Genomic DNA, 14425 nt, shown 5'->3' with positions numbered 1-14425 from the left:
TCAGGTGGAAGAGAGAACATCTGGCGATACTCGTCGCCTGCGGATGGGTGGTGCTGAGCTACGGCCACGCAGAGCAGCAGCTCCCGCCCCGCGTGTCAGCAAGGGCTGCGCGGCACAAGCGGCAGCGGGACTCGGCTCTCTGCAGGGAGCGCCCCAAAGCAAGGGGGGGGGGGGGCTGTCTGGCCGCCTGCAGCATCCCCACGTGCAGGGAACAGGCCCCGCCCTACGGCAGCACGTGGCTCCCGGGACCCCGCCCTGCCCACGGCAGCCCTCGCGCCGCCTCCTCGCGCTCCCTGCAAGCCGCGCCCGCCTGTCTGAGCGCGCAGGCGCGGGCCGCGGAGCGGAGGGCGGAGCGCCGCGCGGAGCGGAGGGGGCGGGGTCACGAACTCTGACCTCCCGGAGCCGGAGCCGCTACCGACAAATAACCCCCCAGCAGAGGCGTCGGGCCCGCCAGGTGAGAGCGGGCGGGGCTGGGCGGGGGCCGCCTTCTTCCCTGGGCTGGGGCTGGCACCGGGGCGCTGCGACGCCTCCCCCCCGGCCCGCGCCGCTTCCCGGAGCAGCCGGGGAAACGGCCCCGCGTGTCAGTCACCGGGCCGGCGGCTCCGTCCTCGCCTGCCCCGGGCGGCGGCTCCGCGCCCTCCTGACCTTTCACCTGGCAGGAAAAGCTCGTGTCTCCCCTCCCCGGATTCCGGCCGCGCCCCAGGGCCCGCTCCCTCCGCCCGCCGGCTGGGGGGACGCGGGGCGGCTCCTGCAGGGGGCTCCCCGCGCGGCGGCTCTGGCTGCTGTGCGCGCCCGGGGGCGGCTGCCGAGCTCCCCCCTTCCCTGCGCCCGGCGGGGGCCGCTGGGGAGGGCGGAGGCCGGGAGCGGGGCTGCGAGAAAAGGGTGTTAGTGCCCGGGCGACGCACAGGCAGGCGCCCGCAGCAGCCATTTTGTGTGGGGCCGAGCGGCCGGTGCGGGTGTGACCAAGGCCGCTGGGTAGAGAGAGCGGCTGGGTCCTGCCTCGGTCCCCAGCTCGGCTGAGCTGGCTTGCGCCGCCGCCCCCCGGGTGTTCCGGATCCGAGCTGCCTGGGCCCCGTACTCCTCCCCGGCGCTGCGGCTTGGCGAACGCCGCCTTTCAAGTGACAGGATTAAAGGCCGCGCCACTCACTTTCAGTGTGTGGGGGGGGGGGAGGTGTCAGGCGAAAGCTGCCTCCGACTTGCCTTTTGTCACCTTCATTACAGAGGGAAAAGCTACCTCCCCCCCCCCCCCCCCCGGGTGGGTTGCGAACGGTGCTGGCTGCCTATCAACTTTCCAGTTGAAAGAGACATCAAGTTCACTCTTGGTAGCAGCCATTTTAATAGAAAGTAGCACTATCTGCCCAGGTGTGTGAAACCAAGACTGCTTCAACTTGGAGACATGAGTTTGTCCGGTGCTGGCTGAAGCTGCCTGTAAACCCTACAGACTAAAAAGCCCTTCTAGTACAGTACTGACCATTCGCTGGCAATATTTTTCCTGTGTTTGTCCAACCACTATATAGTATTTGATTCGAAGGGCCCTCTTGGATGCAATATACAGTCTTCCTTTGTCAACAGTCTCATTCTTTTGATTCATGAGTTTAGTGAAGGAAACTATTACCATGCTTACCTTGTCTCTCAAATACTGAAACTGACATGGTTACAACTACACTGCATGCAGTATGAAGATAGAATGGAAATTGCCTTACAAATGGTGATAGATTCCTGTGTAGTTGATAGGGCTGACTTGCTATTTGTAGTATTGTAGCATGTAGGAGACCCAGCTGTGGACCTGGATCCCACTGTGCTGATGCTTATTTATTTTTTAAAAAATTAGAGCTCAACTTTGCAGTCAGTTGGAATGGGGCAGTTCTTCCATAGACAATGTTAAAAATGGAAGCACCTGCAGAGTCAGAAGAAATTACATTTTCTGTGTCTTTCAGTTTACACTTTTTTCTGTTTTGGGGAAAGTTAATCTGACCATTCCCTTTCTTACCGCATCCTATAATTTGAAATGGTTTTCTGGAGGCATCATTGCCATTCTAAAAAGCCTTGCTATGTATGAAACAAAAAACAGGGCTATGTAGCACTTTAAAGACTAACAAGATGGTTTATTAGGTGATGAGCTTTCGTGGGCCAGACCCACTTCCTCAGATCTATTTGATCTGAGGAAGTGGGTCTGGCCCATGAAAGCTCGTCACCTAATAAACCATCTTGTTAGTCTTTAAGTGCTGCCATAGCCCTGTTTCTTGTTTCAGCTACACCAGACTAACATGACTAAATTTCTATCACTTTGCTATGTATAATTCTTGTCTCTTTACAATAGCTTTATCTTAAATTGGTATCTGTCACCTTAAGATCTGACTGTCCTCCAGAAGAAAAAAAGTCACATTAGGCCAGTGATCTAATTAGTCTGTTTTGTTCCAGTTCTCCTGGCACTGCTGTGTCTTAACAGATTTATTCCTTTCTTCCTCCTTTTCTCATTTTTATTGTTTTTACTTGTAGCTGTGAGAGAGCTTAAATTAAACAAATATGTCCTGCTTTTCATTCTGAGGGCAGCAAAATTTGTGGTCATTCTTACTTTCTCCTTCAATGAGTTATGTACCTTTGGTCCCAATGACACACAAGCTGTTCCCTGCTTTTAAGAGTTTCACCTTTGAGGCTGAACATCATTATGGTTCTTCTAGGATAGAGCTTTGATGGAGATGGTTCTCATGAAAAGTGATTCCAACTCATCTATCTTGTTAACTCTAATTTTTTGTAGATTACTGATAAGGAGTTATTGGAATTGATGGCTTAATGGGATTGTGGTTGCTATTGACAGTCTGTCACAATTGCTCAGATGTGAAATGTATTAACTCATTAAGATTCAAAATTGTTTTAATACAGATTTTCATATGTAGTATAAGATCTAAAGCATTTATAGGGACAATGTCGAATATAACTGCTTATGTTTTGAATGTTGGTATATTTATTTTTGGTTTATTTACTTACTAGTTTATTGTACATGCATAGGAGTTGGCTAATGTAAAAAAGTACAATAAAGTTGCTGTAGTTTTGCCACTGTGAAGCAAAGTTGTCACATGGATAAGCTATAGTTTTGATTCTGAAAAAGTAAGACTAGTTTCCAACTATAGGAGACTCATCTCTCTGTCAAGATTCTAAAGTAGAATGTCAAGATGTGCTTATTCTTCTGGCCTCTGAGCTACCAGTAGATGGGGTCTTGTTATCTTGAGTCTGCAAAGCTGAAGACCTATATTGTATGATTTCACAGCATCTTGTTCATATTTGATGAGACTGGTGGGGGTTCTCCTATGAGAGAGAATTAAAGCTACAGTTAATAAATGTGAAAAGAACACTTTGCATGTACACAGTCTCTCTCTCTCTCTCTCTCTTTCTTTCTCTCTACTAGAGGATTTACCCTGAGCTGCTCAGGTCCTTAATTGAAATAATTTTTTTTTCATTTAAATCATTGCTCTGGGCTGGGGCTGAGTGTGACAGGTTCAGTTTGCAGGCTGCTCCAGGGAGGGAGAACAATCCCTCTCTCCCTGGAGAAGACTGGGGCTAGGTAAGAAGTGCCTTTCCATGGCTGCTGCAACAGGCAGGGCTAGGGAAGGGGTTCATGTTCCCTGGCTGGGAGACAGACAGATACACAGACAAATTCTCTCAAACACATAGTAGATAGCTGTCCCTTTTCCACCCCCTGTAGGGTTATAACTGTCCTGGTACCTATCTCTGGCCCGTTGCTGCCCTCTTATGGTCATTATGTGTTATAACTGTCCACGCTCATAGACCTTTCCGTTTTATGAAAAACAATCACATTCCAGGCACATCCTGTTGTCTTGGCCCAACCAGTCATGCTTTAAGCTGTGATAAGAGGATGCTGCAAATCAAATTTGGTGATCCTAGCTCTTTACCATTTAGGAGTTCTTGAACAAACAGACTCATGGATGGACAGACACACAAACTCTCAAATATATACTAGATTTGCCTATGGAAAACTATAAATGGTCATTGTTTCTTAGTCATGATATTCAGTATATAGTTTTAGATGTCTTCATTTAATCCTAGAAGTCTCTTCCATCATGTCTACAAAGCTGCCTCCCTTCACATGTAAACATGTAACACTGAAATTTTCAGCAGTTACACATTTACCTGAATAAATGCATTTTAACATCCCTATTCAGCATGTCCCCTTAGAGATATTGGGATCTTCCCCTCTCATTTGAGAACTGCAGAACTAAGCGTGTTGAAAACCCCTTTTAACAAGCATTGTTTGTGTATATACAGGAAAGTTATAAATTTAACTATATCCGTATAATTCTAGGAGTAAGTTATGTGCCTTTTAAAATCTCCATCATTTGATCATCATTACTCATAGTCATTTAAATATTGATTTCTTAACTGTTTTTTACTCTCAAATATAACTTGCTACACCAGTTTTAAAGTAGTGGCCTTGGCCAAAAACGGTATTTTTTATTATTTGTATTACCATATTGCCTTGTAGCCAGTTTTTCTAGGCATTGTACAAACAGAACAAAAAGATGAATCATACCCAAGAGAGTTTATGGTCTAAGGCTTTGTGTACTACCAATTTGTTAGCTAAGCTTATATCGACACTAAAAAGTTGACTTAATACAAATGAATGTATTCCACAGAGCAGGGGACACCTTCTGTCTATGCATGGGAAAGTGGAACAGATCCCAGTGCATCTTGGATCCGTGCTAAATATTCCATCATGCATTGCTTTCTGTCTCAGCCTTACACTGGCTTCTGGCTTTCCTTTGTGCCATTTTTTCAATGGCCATTCTTTGCTGTGCACCCTGGCATCAGTATGAGAAGGGATGAATCCCACAGTTCTCACCTATGCTCTGAAAAGTGATGAGTGTGTGCATGGTAGTACAGTTCATCGTTAAGTTACTGACTGAAGAGTCAGGCAGGCAGACACTCAACATTCTGAATGATATGAATAACAGCAACTTTGCATTGCTTTAGGCATTCACAGAACAGCTGCATAAGGTAGACCAGGGCTACTCAACTTTGGAAGTCCCGGGGGGCCACAATGATACTCACAGCACATGACAAGGGTCACAATTTAAGTGTGGTTGCATATTCATGGAAATATATATGCAAATAGCTTCTTTCACTGTGATGGGCATGAATACCAAATTAAGGCAAGACTACACAACACAGGCCCCATTTAAGTCAGTTATGCTGATATTAATAAAATACAATATTTACCCGATTTCCACCCATAGGTCAGCACTTTTAATGAGCAATGACAGTCCAGGAATTTTACTACAATACGTATCAGGCCATTATATTGACTATGTTTTTCTTTTAGCTCCCACCTGTGGGCTGCAAACAAACAGGCCACGGGCCACATGTGGCATGTTGAGTAGCCCTGTGGTAGACTGTCCCTTTTGGGCTAGGGAAACAAGCACTGATTAGTGGGATCACATTGTCATGCACATGTGAGATGAAGAGCAGTGACTACAGAACTTTCACATGTATAAAGCCACCTGGAACTGTGTGCTGAGCTGATCCCAGACTTGCGGCGCAAGGATACCACAATGAGCTGCCCTCTCAGTAGAGAAGCATGTAACAATTGCTGTCTGGAAGTTGGCAAATCAGTTTAGTTGCAAAACAGTTTGAAGAAGTGAAGTCGACCATTGAGGCTGCATTAATGCAAGTGTGCAGGACAATCAATTGCATCTTTAGGGAATGCGTGTGCAATAATGGGCGGCTTTGCAGAGAGAGTTTTTCCTAACTGCGAAAAGGTGATAGATGGCATTCCTATTTTAGCACCAAACCATCTTGCAACAGAGTACATCAATAGGAAGAGGTACTTCTCCATGGTACTGGAGGCACTTGTGGATCACCATGGGCGTTTCACAGACATCAACGTGTTCTAGAAAGGTACAGGACACATCTTGAGGAATGCAAACCTGAACAGAAAGCTGCAAGCAGGGGCTTTCTTTTCAGGGCTTCTCATAGGCCAGATTTACTTTTCTGGAGTTCCACAGTTAGTGGATTTTATGGACCCTTTAGTTTCTGGGATGAGGACAAAAATGAGGGCTTCAGTGTGTGGAACAGGGCTGCCAATGTGGGGGATAGGGATGGGGTGCAGGATCTGGGCGGGAAGTGGTCTGTTGAAGAGGTTGGAGGGTCTGGGTGGGCGATAGTATGCAGAAGTAGGCTGGGAGTAGGGTGTCTGGCCAGGGGGCGGGAGTAGGAGCAATGGTTTACGCAGAAGCAGGGTGGGGGTAGGTATATGACCGGGAGAGGGTGCGTGGTTGTGGGGCAGCAGGTGGCAGAGTGGCTAGAAAATGCGTGCCACTAGAGCCAGCCTGGCTGCCTGCCAGCAAAGCTCCAGTGGAGCCGCCTGTGTGCTCTGCCAGAGCGGGGAGGAGGCTGCAGTGCCGTGTGAGAAGAAATTGCAGTTAAAAATGGGACAGTCCCATATGGTCAGTGTATGGATCCAGCGGGGAGGCTCACATTCCAGTGAAAATCAGCTTGCATGCCACTTACGGCATGTGTGATGTAGATTGTCCACCCTTGAAGTAGGAGAAACAAAAAACAGGGCTATGTAGCACTTTAAAGACTAACAAGATGGTTTATTAGGTGATGAGCTTTCATGGGCCAGACCCACTTCCTCAGATCAAATAGTGGAAGAAAATTGTCACAACCATATAGACCACAGGATACAATTAAAAAAATGAACACATATGAAAAGGACAAATCAAATTTCAGAACAGAAGGGCGATGGGGGGGAAGGTAAATTATAATAGATATTAGACAGGATCACAAAGAAAAAACAGTTTCTTGCCATTTCAACCAGAAAGGACATTGTCTCAACGACTTGATTACCTGCATCCTGCTTCAAAGACCTTTTAAGACTACACTTGAAAGAGAATCCTCTGAACTGTCATTCATGCTTAAATTCGACACTTTACACCTAAGCTTAAACAAAGACATTAATTATCTTACTCATTACGAAGATAGCTTCCCCAATTATCAGCTCTAATATCATTAGCTCACAGACATTTACCTCCCCCTCTACCCATCCTCCTCCTGTTCTGAAATTTGATTTGTCCTTTTCATATGTGTTCATTTTTTTAATTGTATCCTTTGGTATATATGGTTGTGACAATTTTCTTCCACTATTTGATCTGAGGAAGTGGGTCTGGCCCACGAAAGCTCATCACCTAATAAACCATCTTGTTAGTCTTTAAAGTGCTACATAGTCCTGTTTTTTGTTTGCTACACCAGACTAACATGTCTACATTTCTATCACTATTCTTGAAGTAGGGGTTAGGGAAGTGGGTATAGTGATCCTGGGAGACCTGGTTTTCCCCTTACAACCCTGGTTCATGAAACCTTGCATGGGATACATGGATGGCAGTAAGGGGTGGTTCAGAAACAGGCTGATTGGGTGCCAGATGACAGTTAAATGTGCCTTGAGCAGATTAAAGGCAATGACAGTGCACCTTTAGGGCAGGTTAGAGCTTAATGAGGATAATATTCTCATGGTGATAGCTGTGTGCTGCATTTTGCATAATCTTTGTGATGCTCAGGGGTGGAGTGCTGAGGCAAAGTGCTTGGCTGCTGAATTGGAGCACCCAGATTCCTCAGTGGCAATTGAAATCAGAGGGTGCCTTTGAGGAAGCACTTTAATAATGAACAGCAGCAATGTGTATCTGTCAGAGTTGCTTCCGTGGTGCATTCCTTTTTTCCCCCTAGGGGTTGACAGTTGGGCCTGCATATCCCACTAAGAACATTATTAATATGCCTATATATGTAATTGTAGTGGTTGCAGTGTGAATTTGTAAAACACAAAATAGATGATTTAACATTATAGAACTTTGCCTTTATTAGTCAAGAAAAAAGCAAACTGACAATTTACCAAAATACAGGTGCTTCCTGGGAAAAGGCAGATCCTTACAACTCTGTGTAAGTGCAGCTATCGTTGTGAAAATTGTCAGAATGGGTGGAGAGAAGGGGAAACTGAGGAATCTCTGAAAGTGGAAAGGCATGTACAGGCAGATTGGGGTGGGGGAGCATGGCAAAGAATTGTGAATATGCTGTTTGCACATGCTCACTTTGCAGCATTATTGAAGTCTTGAGCATCTCTGTTCCTCCATTACTTTTATCATATGCTTAGTGGTATCCCTAGTAGATGCTCGATTCTCTTTCTGGACTGCCTTTGGCTTCCCAGCACTCCTTTCATTCTTTTATCTTTAGTGGAGCACTGCAGTACTTTGTGGAACATGTCTGCTTTGTTTCCTCTTGGTCTCTTTCTTATATGATGGAGTCGGTCAGCAGATGTTCCTGAAGGCCATATCTGATGAAACACAGGGGACAATGAACAGAAGCAGGATTGTTAAAGTCAAGCACAGCGTTGAAGTATTTTACTTATATGTACTTTTTGCAACGTGCCAATCTCTTTCTTAGTGACCCTGCCAGGCACACATCTCTTCAAGCTACCAAACCATGGTGACTGTTGGTGGGGCCAGAGGAGGCTGCACATGGACAAAAGAACCTACAGAAGTAGGTTGCAGGGGATGGGGAGCAGCTTTAAAGGGCACTTATCTCACACTTTTCCACAGAGAGGAATCATACTAGCAGACATCTCATTGCTGGGGGTAAGCAGGGAAATCAAGGTACAAGTACTGCATGCTTGTGGCTTTTGCCCTGTTCTGTATGTGGCACATCTATGAGCCGCTTTGGTCCCTGGACAGGTGATTGCAGAATGGCACTGTACAGTGCCCAACAATGGAGAAAGTAACAGAGCTGCTCTGTCATAGAACTTGCAGCAGAGGATTAATGAGTATCTCCAGGAAAGTTTCCTGGAGAGCTCTCTAGAGGCTTTTTGTGAGATCTCAATGTGCATCAACATCCTGTTCTGCCATACTGATTAGCTAAACAGGGAAATGTTCAGCTCACGGAAACATAGCCAGCCTCCTTCTTTTCTATGTCCTAAACCCACCTCCGGACTACACAAGCCACAGCCACTTACCATATGTCTTGTTTCCTACTTCCTGCTCCTCAGATATCAGCTACAGAGACTGGCTAAGCACCTTAGGGGTATGTCTAGACTACATGGCTCCGTCGACGGAGCCATGTAGATTTGTTTTTTTGGCAAAGGCAAATGAAGCCGCGATGTAAATGATCGCGGCTTCATTTAAATTTACATGGCTGCCGCGCTGAGCCGACAAACAGCTGATCAGCTGTTTGTCCGCTAAGTGCGCTAGTCTGGATGCTCCCCTGCCGACATCAAAGCCCTTTGTCGGCAGCCCCGTTATTCCTCGTGGGATGAGGTTTACCGGGGATGCCGACAAAGGGCTTTGATGTCGGCAGGGGAGCGTCCAGACTAGCGCGCTGAGCGGACAAACAGCTGATCAGCTGTTTGTCGGCTCAGCGCGGCAGCCATGTAAATTTAAATGAAGCCGCGATCATTTACATCACGACTTCATTTGCCTTTGCCTACAACCCTAATCTACATAGCTCCATCGATGGAGCCATGTAGTCTAGACACAGCCTAGGAGTGGAGAACTGTTTCTAGCCATCTGTCCCCACTCTGGCAGGCCTGTCGATGGGGAGGGGCAAAGAGAGGATTTGCCACAGGACCCTGTGTTTTATGGGGACCTGGGAATCCTGGAGCCCAGACCCTTTAAATTGTCACAAGAGCATGATACAATACACCTCTGTTGGCAGAGGAAGGGGCAGGCATCATGGCCCCACCCCTTCTGCCTGAGGTCCCATCCCTTCTGGGGGTGCTGAACCTCTCCCTCACCTTGCCCAGGAGGTTGCACAGGCTGTCAGCTGCCCTGTCCACTAGGCAACCCTGCTGGGAGCTCTACATCCTTGTCTAGCTCCACCTCTTCATCAATAACTTCATCCTCTGGGTTTGGTCTCTTTCTACTGCCTCCATGTCCTCTGAAATATCCATAAGGCTCTTGGCAGTGGAGGCGGGGTCACCACTGAGGATAGCATCCAGCTTCTCATAGAAGTAGCAGATCATAGGTGCAGCATTGGAGCAACATTTGCATGCCTTAACTCTTTTATCTTCGATCAGTACTGCAGCATGTCTAGATCATAGCCTTATCGCACACTCCTTGAAAAATGCTGTGTCTATAAGTATCCCAATTTCTCCAGGTCAAGTGCAGCTTGGACTGCACAGATGTCTCCTCCCATATACTGATCAGATCCAACAGCTCAACAGTGGTTCAAGCAGTAGAGCATTTGATAGCCAGTCATGGTCACCTAGGCAGATGTGATGAGGCCTCTTCACACCAAGCCAGCAAACAGAAAATGGAATTTAAAATTTCCAGGGCTTTCAAGGGGGAGTGGTGGACTGTTGTTTACATGGCTGCTGGGCAGCAGAGTTCATACTACTAACGAGCAGTCAAGACAGGCATTGTAGGACACTTCCTGGAGGTCAAGTAAAGCAGGCATTTGCTGTCTGTCAATAAAAAAGGATAGGGAAAATAGTTTCTCATAGGGATGGACCTTGTTAGGGAGAAGGGGAGACTACCCCAGGCAGACCCTAGCTGATTCCTGATCAGTCACACATGTTTGTTCTTGTGTGTCCCTACGCTCCCTATCCCCATTTGATGCAGGAGCCCCACCCCAGCTCAGTGCTGTCACTTCACTAATTCGTGAGCCCACACCCCAGTCTCCTCAGGTCTTCTGAACCCCAGTCTGTGACTATCCAGCAGGCACATGTACTCCATTCTGCCGTCTAACCTAGCTCTATGGCAAAGCCACTTTGAGTAATGCAGCCGGCTGCTAGCTGTTACTGCCAGTCAACCAGCTGTTCTGGCACTATAATGTCTTCTGGAGGTTAGAAGGTGGAATTCAGTATTCTGTGTTGGATGTGAATTCTCCACCTGTGCAATGGTGCTGAATTCCCCCAGGAATAGGTGCACCAAATGGCCTAATTTGTGAATATTTTTGTAGGCATCTCTGCAAATGAGTTTTGAGATGCGATTGGAAGGGCAATAATAAATGGTTCTGGAACAAGAAACAATCAGTGATCACTCTAATATTTTTTTATTAATATAGAAAACAAAAGATGTATAAAGTATGCTCCTCAGGGTAGGAATTATGCCTTAGAAAACACGCAACATGTTATGTGCATGGCTGGAATATATTAATAGGATTAAGAATATTACTGAAACCAAGGAAGTTCAGAGTTAAGCTGAAGTAAATTTAAGGAGTACATTCAAATATTTAAGCCCAACTTTTAAATGTATAAACATTCATATTTTGTGGATATTTCCCTTCAAAACCCACTAAAGTAATTATTAAAAACACTTTTGTATCAGGAAATTAAAGTAACTAGTGCTTACTTTCATTTTGTGAGAATTTAAAATACTGTTTTCTGACTCATCTGCTTACAGGTGCAGTAGCAAAAAAATACATTCTTTGAGTGAGATGGAAGGTGCATAAGGGACAAAAAAATGGAATTATCTAGAACTCTGAGCAAAAGGTCATAGTGTAGTGAAAACTCTTCAGGAGAAAGGTAGAAAAATACATTCATGTGAGTTTCCTTGGCTTGATTAGAAAGATGTGGGTGTCTACTGTATTTGCATGAGTCATTAGATTAGCAACAAAACAGAATATCACGGTTTATATAAAGAGAAAAAATGTATGAGATTATATAAAATTGCCTTATTTAAATAAGGAATGAAAAAATGGATCATCATACACTTGGTAGGGCAGCAAAGCTTTGCTGTTGAAAAGCATTTGTTCTCAGAAGCCTTAGTGCATGTAGCATCACAGAGCTGTGCTGGCTGGTTACTGCTTTCTTTGGCATTATAATTCATGTGTTCATGGGAAAACTTTGCATGAGTTCAATAGCTGGTGGGCTTCCAAGCTGGAAGAGAGCAATCTTCTGTTAAGTTGTATTGATCCAATATTCTCCTAATGCCCAGACTAGTATGTTATTTTTTGCATCAGTAGAGCAATTAGTCCAGGCCTGGGCAAAATGCGGCCCACTAAGCCACCAGATCTGGCCTGCAGAGGCAGTGGGGAGCCTCAGGCGGCCATGCAGAAACATGGCTGCAGGGCTCCATTTCTGTTTTTAAACTGGAGAGAAGAGAAGAAGTTTTAGGAGCTGCCCCGCCCCCAGCACATTTCCATTGGCCAGTTTCTGGCAGAAATCAGCCAGTGGGACCTGCTTGTTAGAATAACAGGCAGCTAAGGAGAATCATGCCCCCTCTCCTGGGCTTAATTATTCATGAAGCACATGACCAGGCTGGGAAACATTTTAAGCTCTGCAGGTAGGCAGGCTAGTTTGGCAGCTGGCAAGTAAGTCTCTTGACCACAGCTTGTTTCTGGCACCCCAGCCCTTTCCTGCCCCAACTCTCTGCTGCCCCTCCTCCCCCCTCAACATACCCAAACCCTCTGTCCCCCTCTTACAGCCATACCCCCTCCCAGATCTGGCACCCCAATCTCCTGGCCCAGATCACAATCCCTTCCTAACCTAGGTCACATCCCGAACCGCTGCACTCCGGTCCCCTGCCCTAGGTCACAACCGCCTACTTCATCCCAGCTCCCTCCCAGACTCCAGTCTCCCTCCTGTACCCCAGTCCCTTACCCCAAGCTCCCTTCTGCATCCAGCTTCTATCCCAGACCCTGTATCTCCTCCATTTATATCATGGAAGAGTCCGGCCCTCATTCACTTTCCAAAATCTTGGTGTGGCCCTCCCATCAAAAATTATTGCCCACCCCAGAACTATTCCAGCAGTACATGTGACGAAAGTAGAATGCTTCAGAGTAGCCTTTCCTCTCTCCTGTGAAATGTAACATTCGATGTTTTGGGAACAGCATTTCCCTTTTTGAGAGAGAAGTTTTTAATACAAATGCATAATGCTTTCACGTTGAATAACTCAGTATTTTTTTCATTAAAAAAAATCAGCATTTTTGCCAGTCTAATGGATAATAGTTTAAAAATGCAAAATTATTATGATAAATATGTAAACCTGTACAATAACACCTACAAAACTGAAATGGTGTTTCTTTTGTTTAATTCATCACAGGAGTCTTTACAGAGTGATTATGCATACGAAGTGTGAAGTGTAATCTAGGAACCATAGGTAAGTTACAGGTGAACTACAACTTTGTACTTATATATGTCTCAACATTTTCTTCTTCATTTATTTTTCAGTATTTAGTTCAGGGTCCCATATTTACTGCCAGTAACATCTGGTAGCTTCTGAATTGTCTGAAATATTGTTTACTACAAGACTTAAGGGCAGGGGACTGATGGTGTGGAGGATGCAGGACTCAGGTTTTAGGATGTGAAAGTGTAGCCATTTACACAGTTAATCAGTAAGCGTAGACTCATCTATTAACCTTGACAGTTACATGCAGCTCTCCCCCCTACCCCCTCCTCAGTGCTGCCTCTGTATCAGCGGTTATACAGTTACATAATTAAACAAATTTTAACATTCCTAGTCAGGGCACGGCCTTAGATATGTGGGGGAGCTCAGGGCAGGAGGCCTGGGGCATGGGGGAATGAGGAGGGGCTCAGGGAAGGGAATGAGGCTCTCTCGCTCCCCCGGCACCTCCCAGGACAGGGGGCATCTCCCTAGCCCCTTCTGGGGTGCGGGTGAGGCTCTCTTCCTCTGCCCCAGCCCCTCCCAAATTTGGTGGCTGTAGTAGTCTCAGGCTGTGGGTGGCCTCGCTGCCTCCTCACAACCAGTCTCAGGGCCCCATCGCAGGGTTAGGGAGGGGTGAACAAACAAAGTCACAGTTTATAAGCCCGGGCCCTAGTTCAGGGCGGGGCTGCAGGCAAGCAGTTTATGATCCAGGCCGTTGGGTCAGGGCGGGGCAAGCAAACAAACAATAAGTCATCCCAAAGGGTCCAAGGGCTCAGGCCTGTCTGCAGGCTGAGCTAGGGGTCGGGTGTCCTTGCTGGCAGAGAGCCAGTAGGTGCAGGTGGTATCTCCCTTCAGGGGGAACCTGCCACCCGAGAGAAAAGTGTGGCGGGGGAGGACATAGGCTTAACCGCTCCACTGTGTCCCAGCCCAGGGCGCTATCAGTGGCAGCGCTAGCTGCCTCCGGGGTCAGTGAGGCTCTTTGCCTCAACACGCTGGTCCGATCAGTGGGCTAGCGGGGGTCCAGACCACAATCTGCAGCCCAGCTGACCTCCATGTCCTCGGCCAGTCCTAGGTCGGCTCCCCCTGGGCTACTTTCCAGACCCCATGCGGTCCTACCTTGCTCCAGCTCTGGCCAACAGGCTCTGTGGGGGTCGAAGGAGCTGGCATGGTGTCCGTATATTCCTCCTGGGGGGGTTCAAGCAGAGGCCCACGGGGCCCAGTCTAGGTCCTGGGAGTCTAAGGTAGGCCTCAGGCCTTAGCAGGGGTCTCTGCAGCCTCCTGTGGTCACTGGGCTCCATCAGTGGTCGCAGAAGCCTGGGGAA

General features: G+C 47.0%; 1 protein-coding gene across 9 annotated transcripts in view; it reads left to right on the top strand.

Moving 5' to 3' along the window:
* The first annotated feature begins 296 nt into the window (after window positions 1–296).
* The window catches only part of NR2C1 (nuclear receptor subfamily 2 group C member 1), a 114897-nt gene continuing 100768 nt past the window's right edge, over window positions 297–14425 (top strand). For 6 of the 9 annotated variants that reach the window (XM_075933450.1, XM_075933426.1, XM_075933460.1 and 3 more), the window contains exons 1-2: window positions 297–454; window positions 13041–13097. The gene's annotated coding sequence lies outside the window, so the exon portion shown is untranslated. Of the gene's footprint in view, window positions 455–11416; window positions 11540–13040; window positions 13098–14425 lie in introns of those variants that run through there. The other 3 variants (XM_006118303.3, XM_075933430.1, XM_025182234.2) reach the window with 3 other exon arrangements.

The sequence above is a fragment of the Pelodiscus sinensis genome, chromosome 1 (genome assembly GCF_049634645.1).
Source record: "Pelodiscus sinensis isolate JC-2024 chromosome 1, ASM4963464v1, whole genome shotgun sequence".
NCBI lineage: Eukaryota > Metazoa > Chordata > Testudines > Trionychidae > Pelodiscus > Pelodiscus sinensis.
This window is presented reverse-complemented; position numbering and strand designations above follow the sequence as displayed.